The following is a 19,236-nucleotide window of genomic DNA, read 5'->3' on the forward strand; positions in this document are numbered from 1 at the left end:
ACTTCTCTACAGTGAACACCAACCCCATGTACAGAGTTCTATTTATCCATCCATTTTCTAAAATCCATTAAGTAAATTCTAGAAGACAGGAACCACCCCTGGATTGGGCACCAGTCCACTGAAGGGCACAGCTACTCACATGCCCACTTTCAAATGGGCATTTTAGGGAGTCACCAATTAATGTAATACCCCATGTGGGATGTCCGAGCAGAATAGGAGGACACAGTGAAAAAAGCAACATTGATAGGGAGTGGAAGTGTAACAAGTTTGTTTGCCGCATGAATCTGTTCTGTTTTCTTTTATTTTAAATTTTAATTGATGATCTCCTTTAATTTATTTTGGTGTGACTGCAGCATTACTGACTGAACTAATTATAAATTGTGAAGCATTTCTCAAAAAGGGAACAAAAAAACACACACACAATGCAACAAACTCCTACACCACCTACCACCACAGTGTAGTAATAGGACTACTATTCCCATGATGCTTTGCGGTATGCCCAGGATGTTGGAGGGTTGGGAACTTCCTGCTGCTTGTTGAATAAAAGTTTTCTAAGGTTGCGACTCCGTGTCCCGCGTCCTCATTATACACACAGGCCCAGTGTGTCTCATAATACACAAACATAACATAATGAAGCAACATCTCTGAGTGAAAACTCAGATCAGATATATCTGATAGGAATTTAATTGGAAATCAGTACCATATGCAAAAGCAGCCTGTATTTAGTCTGAACAAATTGGATACCATGAGGTTTTGGTGTTTACACCTAAGTCCAATCTTTGTCAGAAATGTGGAAACATTTGGATTAGATCACATCAGGGTAGTAGTTTGAACATGGCATTTGATTCTCATTTAGTACCTTCTGAGAAATTAAATCTGGGACACTTTTAGTTCATTGTGAGCCTGCATATCCCAGGAATGCACATCTTTCCACATTGTTTTAAACCGGTAAGTGACTATTGCCAATGTGGGTACTGCTTGGGTGTATAAGATATATCTTATATATAAATGTCTACGCGTGTCTCTCTTTCCAGCCCGGAATTGCGAGGATGCAGCATGAAGCTCAAAGAGCCATCAAGGTGGCCCCATGTTAACGAGTTGGAAGAAGAAAGAAGTGAGAGGCTACAGCATGAAACTGAAAGAAAGTGACTCCTTCGACAAAGTGAAACCGCTGAGGAAAGACAAACTCGCTTAACTGCTGATATACAAGCGAGGCGAGCATATCGGCAAAACGAAACCTCCGAGGAGAGAGAAACTCACTTAGCCGCTGATAGACAAGCAAGGCAAGCACATCAGCAAAATGAAACCATCAACTCTGCATTTCAATTTTTTTTCTGACGATTTCAATAGTTTGTAGGACCCCGGCCTTTTAACAGCATGGGCTTAATGCTGTAAAAAGCCGGGGGTTCTAGAAACTACTGAAATCGTCAGAAAAAAAAGCTGAAATGTAGAGATGTCAAGTAATTGAAATGAACTACTCTGAGCATCTCTCTCCTAGGAGGATTAGTTTTGCCGATGTGCTCGCCTCGCTTGTGTATTAGCGACGGGAAGAAAAGTAAAAGGGATACCTTTTTGCGGCTAAGCAACTTTGTCTTTCTTCTGATGTTTCGTTTTGCTGACATGCTAGCCCCGCTTGTGCATTAGCGGCTAAGCGAGTTTTCTGTTTCCTCGGAGGCAGAGCTTTTGCCCCGACTCCACCTCTCACTTCCAGGCCGGACAGACACACACACTTCCACACGTACATGTTTATCTTCTTCTTCTTCTTTCGGCTGCTCCCGTTAGGGGTTTCCACAGTGGATCATCTTCTTCCATATTTGTATTGTTGTCCGCATATTGATTTGGAAAAATTTTACACCAGATGCCCTTCCTGATGTAACCCTACTCATTTATCCGGGTTTGGGACCGGCACAAAGAAACACACTGGCTTGTGCATCCCCTGTGGCTGGGTTGTAGACGTTTATATATAAGATATATATATATAGTAATAACAAGGGGGTGTGTCACTAAGCCCCAAAACACACACAATGTCACCTAACACTACTCCGAGATCTAATTAGAGGATTTTTATTTGTTACCAACACATTCCAACCAAGCACCAACCTAAATCAACAGCAGCATGTTGACAATCAATCACGTGACTATCCCCCACTAACTTCTGATTCTGATTCTCCGAGGTCGGGCTGCAGGCTTCTTTTAAACTGCTTCTGAAGGACTGCTTCTGGGGTAACAGCATAGGTCATTGGAAGTGCTTCCGGGTTGTGTGGATATCAGGGGAGTCCTCATCCAAGGACCCAGACAGGGCTGGGTTTCTGGATTGGGTTCAGACCTGAGGAACACTGCCACCTGTGGGGGAATGAACTGCTCCTGGCATCCATGTTCACCCAGTCCTTCCATTAATCTTCTGCCCCAGTTGGGATGAAGATTGTCAGGCATTACAGCCATCCTTCCTCAATGGCACTTAAAATGTAGATATTGTTATAAGTCGAGGGTAAGACAGGAGTCAAGATGAAATGGTGGGGTGCCAACCCGTTTTCTCAAAATAATAAAATGATTTAAAGTACAAACACATCATGACATGGTAATGAAACAAAAGCAAAATATAGTCATTGGCTGTATGTTAATGGCTCTGCAGAGCAGTCAGGCTTTAGGGTTGGAGCTCTGTAGCGTGGATGGCTCATCTCCAGAATGAAACATCACTTCCTGGAGCGTCTTGCTTTTAGAGTCCTGGATCAGAATAGATGTGTTCTCTGAGTGGTGGGTGACAAAAGAGTCAGAAGAGTCAGCGATCGCACCCCCCTGGTATCCCAGGGATAGTAGTAGTTACCTCTGATGAGCTTGGATGATGACCCTCTGACACGCACGTGTGACTATATATACAGTAGATATATATTCTGTATGTGCACTTGTGACAAACATTCTGAGGATGAACCCTGTCAGATCTTAATTATCACTGTTGTTTCAGGAAGATAAGAAACTATTCAAAAATATTTACCCCAGTATTTTGTGAACTTGTTTTTAACCATTGTGTATCTGATCGTTACACCTACTGTACATTAAAGTTACAGTTCTTGCTTTGTTATCTGTAGTTCCAGCTACTAAGGCCAACCTGCGCTTCGGTCTGATATGCAGTTACTGTCTATTGTAGATACTGAAGGATGTCACTCTGAATTGCTAATTGCATAACAGACGTGGAGAGAAGATCCTTACACTGTTGCGCCTAGCCAGTCACAGTACTGCCATGTCTTTCCTCTACCTTTATTTTTACAAATATCTTTCTTGCTCCTTCACAGCAAATATCAAGTCATTGTTTTAGCTCCGGGAAAAAGATTCTCCTGCTTAGCTTACTTGGACAGATTCATTTCTTTGAGCTGTCGGTGTGTTGGATGGCAATTTAAAAATAATGAATGCAATAATAAAGGTAACTTTGGAAAGCACAGCGATGTTTGTGTCCTTCCCTCACCACCCCACTGACTTAAGTCAATGACGGAGTCATTGCTTGTGTGGTATTTGTATGTTCTACCTTTGTTCTTGTGGATTTTCACAATGTATTCTTTTTCTCCCACATTACAATGTTAAATTATTTGGTAACTCTAAATTGTTGTTGTTAGCTAGTGAGTGTGAAAACCTCCTTCAATGGGTTAAAGTTCGATCTAAGATAGTTTCCTGAATTGAGGCCAGAATAAACCCTGGTTCCTTGCTACCCCATAGCTAAAAAAAAAAGAAAATGAATGGATACATTTTTTGTATTGGGCTTTTTTACATTTATATCCACTTTAATAAAAGAACAAGTATCCATTTGTGTGTTTGTGGATCTTTGTGCCCATCCAGTTGCTATTTGGGAGTCATAAAAGCAGCGCTAATGTTTCTGATATCTGACATCTGTTGGAATGAAACTTCAATGTTTTCTTTTTAAATAAATGTATTGCATGCTGTGTGCAAACATTAATGCTGAATACGTCCGGTAGAGAGTAACTGTTGGATGGACAGAAATCAGCTTATTAGCTAGGTAGCATGTTTATTTGAGTTATAAAAGTATATTTCATGATTTTTGATACTGTATGCAATCTAATTATCTATAAGCATGTTTCATTGAGCGCATACAGTATATCATGGTAACACATTATAATAGGTGCTACCTATATTGGTCACTTATTGCCATGTAACAAGAATTAAAAAAATTTTTTTGTTTGGTTAATGTGCCAATAACTGAGTAACAGATGCTTCTATAAGCCTCTATCCTAAGGTTTGACCCATATAATTTCGTTGTGAATATTTGTATACTAAAATAATGTTTTAGTAATTTTTAGACTCAAATGAAGACATGAAATGCATTATTCATAGTCTGAATAAACCCACATGATTTGAAATTTACTTCTCAGTTTTTAAACATGGAGTAGACCCAGCATTGTCTTTTTTGTTGTAAAACAACAAGCGAGGATGATGAATTAATTATCCTTGCTACCACTATGTGTGAAGTCATTTATCATTATTTTACCCTCATGCAAATCTTTTCAGAAAAGATTTAGATCTGACATTAACAATGTATAACAAAACACTACCAGGCCAGTTATTTAAAAACTGAACAGAAATAAAAACAGTCCTTTCTCCCACACAAGCGATTCAAGCAGACCTGCCCAAAACAAAACCTCAAGGGAGAACATAGGAGCAAGTGTGAATTCCCAAAATCCAAATGTATGACTGCATTTAAAATAAGGTTGTATAATGTCAAAATCTAAGGGACAATAACTTTCGATATTAAAATGAAATGGAATAATAGACAGCAGAGGTGAAACGTCTACCTTGCACACCAAAGCCAGTCCTGAATTAATTGCCAATATACTGCAGTGCTCACTCACACACATAGTTCCTCTGTCTTGTAATGCGAGGCTGCAGCTTATGGCTAACTACCATTTCATTACCTTGCATATATTGGCATCCATTAAACCCCATTCCTTCACTTTGTAAAAGGTAATGGTGAGTCATGGACTGTCACAGGGGTTTCCATCTCTGATCCCGTGGGGCCACAGTGGCTGCAGGTTTTCCTTCCTGCTATTTTATTAATCACAGACCACTTTCTGCTGTTAGTTAACTTGTTTCCCCTTCATGTTTTTTTAGACTGTATTTTAAATTGCATTTTTTCCTTAAATGGAAGCCAAACAAAAATGAGATGTGAGCCAACAGATGACCAACTCTTTATAAGTCAGGGCCTCCAGCGCCGAGCAGTTTCACTCTAACAAGTTTCCTAATTAGATAGATAGATAGATAGATAGATAGATAGATAGATAGATAGATAGATAGATAGATAGATAGATAGATAGATAGATAGATAGATAGATATGAAAGGCACTATATGATAGATAGATAGATAGATAGATAGATAGATAGATAGATAGATAGATAGATAGATAGATAGATAGATAGATAGATAGATAGGTAGATAGATAGATAGATAGATAGATAGATAGATAGATAGATAGATAGATAGATAGATAGATAGATAGATAGATAGATAGATAGATACTTTATTAATCCCAAGGGGTAATTCACATACTCCAGCAGCAGCATACTGATAAAGAACAATATTAAATTAAAGAGTGATAACAATGCAGGTATAACAGACAGACAATAACTTTGTATAATGTTAACGTTTACCCCCCCGGGTGGAATTAAAGAGTCGTATAGTGTGGTGGAGGAATGATCTCCTCAGTCTGTCAGTGGAGCAGGACGGTGACAGCAGTCTGTCGCTGAAGCTGCTCCTCTGTCTGGAGATGATACTGTTCAGTGGATGCGGTGGATTCTCCATGATTGACAGGAGCCTGCTCAGCGCCCGTCGCTCTGCCACAGATGTCAAGCTGTCCAGCTCCATGCCTACAATAGAGCCTGCCTTCCTCATCAGTTTGTCCAGGCGTGAGGACAATAGGAGCCAATTCTCATTGTTAGTTAAATTCCATGGCCTGTTGGTGCTGTCATTCAACCAAAGCAGACATTTCCAAAATTTTTGATTTTCTTAGAAAAAACTAAGAGCACCACCAACATGTTTTGTGGAGCAGCACAGATCAAGGTTCCTGAGAGCTTCACCTTCTTTTTATTTTTCCGGCATTGGTTAGCTTGTCATGTGTTGGCTCCTTTGGCACGTCATTATTGTTTGTAAGGAAGTCTTAAGTAGCAAGTCACTTAAAATTAAGGCAAGTGTAGCAAAAACAGGCAACTAATGTAGAAAATGGTTAGAATGAAAACCTGGAGCCACTGCGGCTCTCCAGGATTGGCAGGAACCTTATTGAATAGAAGACTGAAATGTATAAGAATGGAAGAAATTAAATTGCCATCTATCAAATATTTATTATTAGCTATACAGAATATTCTGTATTTTATAATTTTGTAAAGGTAGGCATAATGATAGCACATTATTTATGCTTTCTTAATTTGCATGGCCTTTGGTTAAATAAACTTGAAACTTTCTCTTTACTGGCTGATGAAATACTGTGCTTATTGTGGGCAATGTACGTATGTTCTCACCGTGGCCTGCATATTATAGTGAATAAAGTTCATGTGATGGCAGTATATTATCTATTCAGTGTCTTCTTTATGGTTTGCCATACGTCCTATTAACATGTCTGATTCATGCCTTGTGCTGATATGGCAGTTCTTGTATTGCCTTGTGGCAGGATGGAAGATGCATCCCATACTTCACAGGCAATGCTTACTTATGATACATTTTAGCCAAATTAATGGTTTACTAGTATCTTATACTGTGCTCTTCTTAGTAAGTGCAATGCTGAGATGTGTTTTCAGGTTTAGTCCTTAGCCATTATCATTATGTTTAAATAAGGCTCTCTCAGTTTCTTATGCCAGCTTTTTGTTATGTGTGTTTGGGTAGAACTACATGCCATTTCACAGAAGGAGTCAGTCATTTTAAAATGACTGCTCTGTACTTCTTAGTTAATATTTCTTGTCTTCAGATAGTGAGTTGAGAGCGGTTTGCTCTGACAAATCAGAAGAAAGTGAAGGGTGAGGATTTAGAAACTTTACAGAAGAATGCAAATGTCTGATAAGCAGAAGCATATGAATTTGCATGAAAAGAGACAAAGACAAATCAAGAATGGCTTTCTAAAAAGCAAACATTTTCTTAAAATAACTTAGATGCTGTATTTTTATCTTAATACATCCACCCAAACTGTGCGGCTTACAGTAAGGCTTGTGGATATGGCTCTTGGGAAGGAAATATGAAAGCAGTATCATAGAGAGGAGACATATCGAGGATATTTCATACCATCTTTTAGAGTATTGTATTCTAAACGCAAGCGCAGTTCTGTGAGGATTTATCATTGCTGTAGCATTTATTGAATAATTTACATTAGCTACAAAATGATTTTTTCCTTATAGTTCTTCATCATTAAAATCTACAGTTATTGGTTCCCTTTTAAAGCGTTACCCCAAAGTGTCTTTTTGAACGTTCTTCTGGTCTTGTGGACAATCCAAGTCATAGGAACTACAGCGTAACTTTTTTAAAAGCGTTGTTCTTCTGAATGGCCATAAAGCTTTCCAAACTAACAAATGTTATTATCTCTTAACAACATACCAAAGCCAAATATCAAATATTTTTCTAGACTATGCTAAGAAAAGTGGAAGTTAGATAAATTAAATGTTAAGCAATATGTTTGGATACTTCCAAGCAAAGTACCTGAGAAGAGAATGAAAGGCAGATTTTGCACTTTTCTCATATATTTTCAGGGAAACACCAACATTGCCTAGTTGGGACTTTTCTTGCACATAATTGCAGGCATATCTCAAAGAATACTCCACCTAAAAATAATCATTTTGGAAGGAGAGTAGAGGTGGGTCATCATTTCAAAAGTTCATTCTCATTTGTGAGAGAGAGAGCGTGCCAGCCATTAATGGGACAATTGTCCAGAAGTGGTTTATTTAACAATAGTTAAGCCAAAATACAAGTGCCTGGGACAATGTGAGCATACAACTGGATATCTGACATATGGATTATGCAACAACAGTAAAGTGAAATTTTTTTTGTATGTTTTGCTATTAGTTTGTTCAGCATTTGTCCTCATACATTATAACATTATAACCTCTACTCTCCATAAAAGTGTGAGATTAAGACATTTTCTTAACCATTACTAAAAAGAACATGGGTTAATAGATAAAAAATGGTTATTTTTAGGTGGGGTATTGCTTTAAAGTCACAAAATTGTGAAATGTCACAGACTTAATGGCACTCAAAAGGACAGCATTACTTATTATTAAATTGCCTTCAATCAATAGTAATAAGGTCTAATTTCATTTATAACCACATCAGCATCTTCAGTTGAAATATGCAGAATTTTGTCTTATTTGGCATATGGAAGCAATTTAAAAAACCTAATAGAGCAATATTAAATGTACTTATAATTACATAAAAAAGAAGAAAACATTTTCAAGCCCACTCAATGCAATTCACAGTTATGGATTGCCGAAGCAAATCCAGATGGCATCAGGTGCAAGGAAGGCCTGGACAAAGGACCAGTCCATTTCAAGAGCCACGCACTCACCCACCTGCTCTTATACTCACATTGAGCCGATTCAGAATTGCCATTGATAGATAAAACATATTAAGAGTACTAAAGAAAAATCCACGCCGGCACGGAGATATAATGCCATCTCCACTCAGACAGCATCCAGACATCTAAATCAATCCCAGGATGCTCAATCCATGAGGCAGTATGGCTAACAACTGGAACATAATTACAGTAAAAAAGAAAAGTAACTATAATATGGGGGCCATGCAGAAGCAGTAATTAGCACTGATATATCATAGTGCTAGAAACCTCATTCCCACTTGGTCATGGCCTGACAGCTTCAACTTTCTCCTCGAGTCCAGATGGATTTTTTTTCTGAAGACTCTGATTACCTAACACTTCCTCAAGAATTATGAATGGATGAACTGATAGATCGATATGAATGACAGTGATTAATAGATAGATAGATAGATAGATAGATAGATAGATAGATAGATAGATAGATAGATAGATAGATAGAAGTGCAAGGCACTATATGATAGATAGATAGATAGATAGATAGATAGATAGATAGAAGTGCAAGGCACTATATGATAGATAGATAGATAGATAGATAGATAGATAGATAGATAGATAGAAGTGCAAGGCACTATATGATAGATAGATAGATAGATAGATAGATAGATAGATAGAAGTGCAAGGCACTATATGATAGATAGATAGATAGATAGATAGATAGATAGATAGATAGATAGATAGATAGATAGATAGATAGAAGTGCAAGGCACTATATGATAGATAGATAGATAGACAGATAGATAGATAGATAGATAGATAGATAGATAGATAGATAGATAGATAGATAGATAGATAGATAGAAGTGCAAGGCACTATATGATAGATAGATAGATAAATAGATAGATAGATAGATAGATAGATAGATAGATAGATAGATAGATAGATAGATAGATAGATAGAAGTGCAAGGCACTATAAGATAGATAGATAGATAGATAGATAGATAGATAGATAGATAGATAGATAGATAGATAGATAGAAGTGCAAGGCACTATATGATAGATAGATAAATAGATAGATAGAAGTGCAAGGCACTATGTGATAGATAGATAGATAGATAGATAGATAGATAGATAGATAGATAGATAGATAGATAGATAGATAGATAGAAGTGCAAGGCACTATATGATAGATAGATAGATAGATAGATAGATAGATAGATAGATAGATAGATAGATAGAAGTGCAAGGCACTATATGATAGATAGATAGATAGATAGATAGATAGATAGATAGATAGATAGATAGATAGATAGAAGTGTAAGGCACTATATGATAGATAGATAGATAAATAGATAGATAGAAGTGCAAGGCACTATGTGATAGATAGATAGATAGATAGATAGATAGATAGATAGATAGATAGATAGATAGATAGATAGATAGATAGATAGATAGAAGTGCAAGGCACTATATGATAGATAGATAGATAGATAGATAGATAGATAGATAGATAGATAGATAGATAGATAGATAGAAGTGCAAGGCACTATATGATAGATAGATAGATAGATAGATAGATAGATAGATAGATAGATAGATAGATAGATAGATAGATAGAAGTGTAAGGCACTATATGATAGATAGATAGATAGATAGATAGATAGATAGATAGATAGATAGATAGATAGATAGATAGATAGATGCATTATATTGGTGATTACAAGAACTTAATTAATTTATTATATCCTTAAATAATTTATTATATCCTTAATGTTTATTTTATGACTTTACTGAACAGTAAAAAAGAAGTCAATAATGTTGACGATTTTGTTTGATTTTGCATGTAAGAAGCTCAGTGTAAAATATCCTGATGAAATTTTGCACATTTGTAAAGACATGGTCTTTGCAGTAATTAAAAATATTTTCTTTAGGTTGAAACTTTTTCTCCTTTGCCTTTATGTCAATTACTGTATATTAAAACAAGCTGCCATTTCAAGTTATATTAGTTACATCCTGCTGAAAACAGTTTGCTCAGTAAATTTAAACTTTCTGGAGGAACAGGGTTCTTGGATGTTGACTGTTGTCTCCATAAGTGTGAGAGCAGTTTTATTTGATGTGATGGCATGATGTGTTATTCAGACCCTTGCATTCAATACATCAATAAGAAAAGCTGAATCGCTAGGTAATTCATAGTAGAGTATGGGCAGAAGAGACACATCAAATTTTAGTTATTTTACCTAGTTAGAATGATTTTCTGCTCTTACCAAAAGAAAAAATATATACTGTACATGATGATGCATTTAAAGTGTATGGCTTTCTTTATAAAAGCAGTCTATAGCACAATTCTTCTTAAACAGGCTTTGAATGTGGTGCAGATTTATTAATATAATACACTTAAAATGAAACATTTACCACTATACACAATATAAAAGTCAATGTGTAAATATATACAGTATGTACACATAATTAATAAATCTGTAAAATGTTTGCAGTCTTTAAAGTTCTTAACACCCCTAAAGCTCATAATATAAGTACATTAAAATTAAGTAATATAAAATCTAAATCTGAAACGCTACTGGAATAATTCTTTGCTGTTTGATTAGGTGCTCCTGCCTAATAGCAACCTGGCCCTCCGTTTGTTCTCGTAAGAATGTAAATTTGCCAGATCATACAAGTTGCCTAAACAAAGTATTAAAATGTGGCACAGGGATGCTGGCTCATGTTGACGCCAGTTTATCTTTGAAAGTAGATGGTGGTGGACCTCTGGTGCTCCTTCACTGTGGTCCCACAGATAGTGAATTGTGTCGACTTGTTGTGAATGACTCTGCTTTAAGATGAAAACATTGTCATTTTTCTGTAACTACACTTTGTGCCAGGGTGGCTCTTCAGAGTAATGCCATAGGGAAACCATTTTTGGTTCCCAAAAGACCCATCCAGAATGAACCTTCATGTATAAAGCTCTGTAACAGGCTCTACGCAATAAATAACAATGAACAGGTGGTAACCGATTTGTAAAATACCAATGGCTACCAATGATTTTGAAAGGACTATTGCTTACAATAACAAGGGCTGACTTTTACTATCCTGCTAGGTAGCCTACCATACATTAAAGGTTTGTCTATCTACATATTTTAATGTTTTTCAAATCACAAAGAACCAACTTCATGTGCAGAGAACCCTTCCCAGAATGAAATGGTTCTTTGTCAAGCAATAGTTGTACGAGGAACCACACAACCATTATTTTTTTCAGCCTTGTGGCATGGAGTGATATCCTGCTGTAAAAGTCCCTTTCCATAAATAGCAATTACTGCCATACATTGGTATAACAGAATGGATCTAACGAAGTCACGGTTTGTGCTATGTAATAATTTCCCCAACAGAATGACTTAGCAATGTTTTTCAGTTCTTCCAGCATTTACTTTTTCTGCACTGCACTCTGGGGCCAAATGTAAATGCAATGTTTCTGTTGGGAAATTTCATTGGAAGACAATTCAAAGTAGTAGACTTATAGTGGGACTATTGGGGAGAAACAATGCTCCCTGAACTAGCCAATCTGGGGCATAACACAGACCTCTCAATAATGAAAAATAAAATTTGAATAACCAGTCTGTTAAAAAATATGTGTTTGAAGTGATATACGTATTCAATGCTTAACATGATTAGTTTGCTTTTAATTTTCATGAAAAAAAGATTATAGCTAATTCTTAATTGTTTTTTGAGTGGACTAAGTAAGACATCAACCCTGACCTTGTGTTTTCATCAACGTGTTTAGTATATGAACACTACGAAGTCGGAGAGAGAAGATGTCACAAGTGATAACTCTAGAAATACCCTTAGCATGTGAACCCAGGAATAGTCCACTATAAACCCACAACTTGTTGCGGACCATTATGTTAACACTAATGGTACTGCTATGATAGATAGATGTGAAAGGCACTATATGATAGATAGATCGATAGATGTGAAAGGCACTATATGATAGATAGATTGATAGATAGATAGATGTGAAAGGCACTATATGATAGATAGATAGATATGAAAGGCACTATATGCTAGATAGATAGATAGATAGATAGATGTGAAAGGCACTATATGATAGATAGATAGATAGATAGATAGATAGATAGTTAGATAGATAGATAGATAGATAGATAGATAGATAGATAGATAGATAGATAGATAGATAGATAGATAGATACTTTATTATATGTATATATACTTATATACAATTTTTGTTCACAATTTATGTGCCACATATGGAAATGTGTTGAACATGATGGCCAAGAGGTTGAGACATTCCTGTAAATCATCTTTCACATATGAAGTATGTTTTGTGAATAAATTGTTTCCGCCATTCAAATGTTAACACCCTCTATTTGCTCAGTTTACCATCATGAAATGTATCATTGTTCAGGTACTCCAGTGTCCACCCTCTCGTCGAAAATGCACAAGTGTGGTTGAACTTCTGAGAGGTTTAGAAGGAAGATGGGTATAGTTTAACAGAAGTAATAATTATGCCAACAATTTCCCAGTATTAAATGAAAATCAAAGTACACACATCTAACAGCACTTGCCTTCTTTCCGATGCTGTTCTGACTCCTCATGGATCTATAACATAATAAACCGATTCAGAAAATATAATAAATCAGGGAGCATAAAGCTTAATGAAAGACACATCCAATACGTCAAACTCCATGCTGAATTTCAAATAGACACTCACCAGCCCATACTTAAAAACATTTGGTATGAATTATGCACAGAGGGGAGCCACTCATGAAGATTCTGAAAATCAGCTGTAGCCTTTGATCACTACAGGGCTTCAAACATTATCTAAGGCTTCCGTCTCTCACTTTACAGCAAATTCAGACCTTGCCACTCATCTTTTCAACATTCAGCAGGTGGAAAGCACTGCTGTGTCTTACCGTTCAGAGACCTCAGTCTGTGCGTGACCTTTACAAAGCGAGAGACGAGCTCTCCTCCAAAAGCAGAATGGTTATTTTGTCATTCACATGTTTCCCCCCAAACATCATACCCTCTTGGACATTTATTCTAATATTTCTTCACCAGCTTCCTTTCATTACAATTGCATTTTCTCTTGAATCCTTAGCGCTCTACATTTTGTAGAAATTTCTGTACAAGAGTGTGCAAATGCTTGTATGTATGCACGCACACCTTCAGAACCTGTTTTGGAGACTCACACCTACACTGTATACATACACATACAATTGTAATGGATAAGTGCTGCATGAGCAATATACTGCATATTATAAATATTTTTTATTTTATTACTCAATTTTAACCAGCAGAGCTCTCCAAAATGCAAAGATAAGAAAGAAATAAAATACTGTAGTTGACACTTTTATTTAAAACAACATTGTAAATGCTGTATTTCAGGTGTTGCTAACTTCATGTCAACAGCTTCTCACAATTTTCCCTTACATTTATCACAAAATGCACCCACATACTATTCAAGCTCACAAAGACACACTTACGCACATTTATACACACACACACACTATCAACAATCTCTTTTTCTCTCCTGCACACCCACACACTTACTGCAGGTTCCCATTGTGCTGATTATAAGTCTGAAGAAGAAGCAACAAATAAGGCTGTGAGGGCTGAGATGGAAACAGAGAGGAGAGTGGGAGACTGGGAGCACTTGCTCTTTAACCGCAATAAATACTCCACAATGGTACTGCATGTAGCCACCTGTCACAGCCTGAGGGGCAGAATATATTAATTAGATAATCCTTGCAAAGGATAGTATATTTTACTTTCATGTTAAGTATTGCTGATGTGACCATTCTATAAGGAAATTTTCAACTTAACTTAAAATGGTATTATAATAATTGTGATTCATATACTTTATTAATCCCCAAGGGGAAATTTTCTTTTTGCATAACCTTTTGGCAGTCCGAGCACAGGGTCAGCCATCATGCAACATCTCTGGATCAATTTTCAAGTTAAGGGCCTTGCTCAAGGGCCCAATGGAATAGGATCCCTTATGGCATTAATGGGATTTGAACCTGCAACCTTCCACATACCAGTGCAGATCCTTAGCCACAGAACCACCACTTTATATTACTTTCACACACTAATATGATTTGTATGTACACAAATTAATTTTGTAGTAGACTGGAACTTTGCCATCTGTTGCAACTAGATTAGGCTCCAGCTTACCATGACCATTACAAGGATAACTGGGCCTAAAAAAGAAATGGGTACATATATAACATGAATAGATATATAAAACACACAGCAAAATTGACCACACAGTGGCTGAAGGAGAAAAAAAGTGAATGTCCTTGTGTGGCCAAGTCAGAGCCCAGACCCAAATCCCATTGAAAACCTGTGGAAAGATTTGAAGATAGCAGTCCACCAACAATCACCATCCGATTTGGCCGAACTTGAAGAGTTCTGTAAAGAAGAGTGGGCAGATATTACTCAATCTAGATGTGCAAAGCTGATAGAGACGTATCCCAACTGACTCAAGGCTGTCATTAAAGCAAAACATGGTTCAACAAAGTGACATTGACATTGGGGGGGTGATCCTTTACTAATCTCAGTCTTGTTTTTGATTTTTTATAATTTTTCTGAACTGGTAGCTATGGTATCTTTCACTTGGATGTTATAGGTTGCATTGAGCAAGTAAATCTGGGAAAAATATTGGTTTGTATGTTTTCATTTAAGGCTGTAAAGCAAAAAAAATGGGAATATTTCAAAGGGGGGGATTCTTTTCTATGCCCACTGTAGATAGATAGATAGATAGATAGATAGATAGATAGATAGATAGATAGATAGATAGATAGATAGATAGATAGATAGATAGATATGAAAGGCACTATATGATAGATAGATAGATAGATAGATAGATAGATAGATAGATAGATAGATAGATAGATAGATAGATAGATATGAAAGGCACTATATGATAGATAGATAGATAGATAGATAGATAGATAGATAGATATGAAAGGCACTATATGATAGATAGATAGATAGATAGATAGATAGATAGATAGATAGATATGAAAGGCACTATATGATAGATAGATAGATAGATAGATAGATAGATAGATAGATATGAAAGGCACTATATGATAGATAGATAGATAGATAGATAGATAGATAGATAGATAGATAGATAGATAGATAGATACTTTATTGACCCAAAGAGGATCCTGAAGTGTTACATAGCCATGCATATTACTGGCAGTTACAAATACATAACAACTACATGGGATGCACTCAAGGTTAAGCAGTAAAATAGCTACACAAGCAAACAAACAAGTAACTCAAAAAATAAATAGCAAGACACGTTCTAAAAAAATAAAGCAATAACCGAAATAAGAGTTCATTCTTTTTCTAGAGCAAAACTTCCACACTTCTGAAATGGAGTTAAAAAAGCTTGCCTAAAGATCTCCAGAAAGAATGAAGGTAAAGAAACAGTGCAGATGTTTTTCAATTTACTGTGAAAGACATCTTCCAAAAGTACCCTTAACATAAAGGATGAAAAGAAAGAAAGAGAGAGATAGAGAAATGTAAAAAGAGGTGCAGCAATGGAGAGATGGTATTTAACCAGATTATGATGAGACCATATGGCTTATTGAAATTAGTCGAATAAAAGAAACAAATAACCATCACCCTCTTACCACAATTAATAAATCCAAAATCTTGTAATTGGTTTGTTTGATGTGCTTTTGCCTAATGTCCTTGAATTGTAAAAAGTCCAGGATATATTGCTTAAAAAGCTTCAAAACTCATGCTTAAAGCTTTTTGTATCTATTAGAGTGAGCTGATGTTTATTTAAAACTACTTATCTATTTTGATTTATTTACACTCTGCCTTTTCCATCCTAAATCATTTTACAGGAAAAGAGATTTGTATAAATGTAACAGCTGCAGCTCATATGTCTTGCTTGGGGTCAAAAAAGTGTGCCAAGGTTGCAGTCTCAGTCTGTAAATCTATTAATTGTAAAGAAGTGGAGACATGGGAGATATGAAAGTCAAACAAAAACAGTCATAGGTATGAATACATCTCCATTCTGTGCATATATGCTTAACCTTCATAAGGTTTCTTCATAAAATTACTTTGTTTTGGAGAAAAAAAAATCACTCTGTTATATTCTGGCTCACAGCCATCACATGCCAGTCCAGTCTGGCAGGTCTTCACACAGAACCTCGGACACAGGTGACCTGCTGGTAGAGTGGTTAATGCTGCTGCCTTGGAGATCCAGTGTCTTGGGTTTGAATTCCACGCCCAGTCATTGAGAGCGAAGAGTTTGCACATTCTCTGTGTCTGTTCAAGTGTCTGGTGAAGCTCCATATGCTTGTCAGTAGTGTTTGTATCAAAAGACACAGTACAAAGTAAAATAAAGACTGATCTGAGAGAGTGAAGTCTCTTTTTGAGATGTATCCAGCTGAAGACCTCTGCAGCTCTGCCATTCAGCAGCTCTGCTGGACAGCCAATTGGATTGCACGTTTTTGTCATTTGGTTTGCTTGACTTGAGTGAGATAACCTTCCCCCAACCCTAATCTTAACCAAAGTGTAACCAGGTGTTATAACCGATGTGTAATGTAAAGCGACAACCTGTTCAATGGAGTGGACCTCTGGAGGTCAGCAAGAGTTTTTTGCACTTTTTAGTACTTATAGCTTTTATAACATGACAGTGCAACAATATAGTTTAACAATCTCACACCTTATTAATACAACTCAGGGTTGCCAAAGGAGAGTGTGAGACTTTCCCGGACACCACCAGTCGGAGACCACATCTTTATAAAAAGCACACGTTTATTAAACATTAAATAAACACAGTTCCTCACTCCACACAAAGCACAAAGCAATAGTCACCCTTAATCAAGTCTTCTCAATGTCCTTGGCCGCCTCTACTCTCCTCCTGGGAGCTTCGTCCTACTCCCTCTCCCGACTCTGGCTCACTGACTGCAAGGAGGCGGCCCCTTTTATTCCCGCCCAGATGTGCTCCAGGTGGCTGATGATGTCCATCCGGCAGCACTTCCTGGTGTGGCGGAAGTGCTGCCCTTTGAACCGGAAACACTCCGGACGTCCCTGGCCGATCCCTCCGCCATCTTGCCAAGTGTGGCGGAAGTAATCACATCCGGGTCTCCTGAGGCTTAAAGCGCCCCCTGGCGGTGGCCACGGTTCCCAATAGTACAAATCTTCTTTGTCCCTGTCCCGTGGTCCTCTTTTTATCCAGGGCGACTGCCCCTTTGTGACCCGGAAGCTATTAATGTCCCTTTCTGGTCCCTCCAGGCATCCCGGCCAGGTAATGACCGCAGTCATCTGTGACAAGAGGTACTGGGAGCAAGATGGCAAATGATCACAAGCACACACACACACACACACACACACACACACACACACACACACATACACATACACACAGAGGTTATTTTGAAATTGCAAATTAACTTTACAGTCCCACATTGGAGTAAGTGGGAGGTAAACCAGAATATCCACAAATATGACAGATAGATAGATAGATAGATAGATAGATAGATAGATAGATAGATAGATAGATAGATAGATAGATAGATAGATAGATAGATAGATAGATAGATAGATAGATAGATAGATTTTAGTATAGTAGGCAGGATAGGATAGATAGATAGATAGATAGATAGATAGATAGATAGATAGATAGATAGATAGATAGATAGATAGATAGATAGATAGATAGATAGATAGATAGATAGAGAACAAAAGAGTGTTGGTGGCTGAGAGAGATCATTAGCAAATGAATCCAAGAGGACTGTGGATTGAGCTGAGTGAAGCAGACTCTGTCTGTGGTTTTTAGCACATCTTCTAATTAATCTATCACTCAAAACGAATGTGAACAATAAGTAAGTTGCACATGTACTGCAGTAGGATTACATGCAATATAAAAGCTATCCTTCCTCATGACTCTGGGTGACTCTAAGGAACTGGGTTGATCTTGGCCTGGTCACTGTCTAAGTGGTGTTTTCCCCATCTCCATGTCAGCTTTCTTAAGGGGGTATAGTTTGCTCACCAAGACACACATAAACTGATATGAATGTGCCCAACAATAGCCCTTTGCCCCATGCCAGGGACTGGCTCTGGAACTTAGTGAACATATACTGAGAAAGTCTGCCCTCATTTCATGTGTTGAATGCTTCAGTTGGTGGGTGCCACAGTAGCAAGGTGGCTGCTCAAACCTCACAAACTGAGTAGCATGGGTTTGAATCCTGTGCTTGGATGATGGTAATAATTCATTTTCACACTCTCTATGTGCTCTGCCCCCATACTCTATTTACTCCTTCTGCAATGCCAAAGATGTGAAAGGTTACGATTATTGGTGATCTATTTGGTGGTTGTGTGCCTAAATGGATTCTGCATTGTACTGGTATCCTGCCATTTTCTGCCTTGCAGGGATACACTCCAGCTCTCCTGCGATACTCCCCTGAAGTATGTTTGAAAATGTTTTGTTATTTTATTTTATATTTAACTTTCGTGAAATGCTCTGGTGTGGTTCAGCTTGGGAGTCACTCAGTGAGAGTGTTAGCTACGGAAACTGATTAGCTACTCAGGTACCTGGCCAATCAAAAGCTATTATTACAGCAACAGATAAGAACTTTGTGGAAACAATGAAGTGAAAATTGTCATCATAGCGATTGAATGGGAAAACACACATATTGTACCTTTGGGTGAGCAGTTTATTGACCAAAA

General features: G+C 37.2%; 1 protein-coding gene across 1 annotated transcript in view; it reads left to right on the forward strand.

The window, feature by feature from the left end:
- The window catches only part of LOC114662063 (glutamate receptor ionotropic, NMDA 2B-like), a 666,325-nt gene that overhangs the window by 50,379 nt on the left and 596,710 nt on the right, over positions 1–19,236 (forward strand). The window lies entirely within an intron of this gene.

The sequence above is a fragment of the Erpetoichthys calabaricus genome, chromosome 12 (assembly GCF_900747795.2).
Source record: "Erpetoichthys calabaricus chromosome 12, fErpCal1.3, whole genome shotgun sequence".
Classification (NCBI taxonomy): Eukaryota; Metazoa; Chordata; class Cladistia; order Polypteriformes; family Polypteridae; genus Erpetoichthys; species Erpetoichthys calabaricus.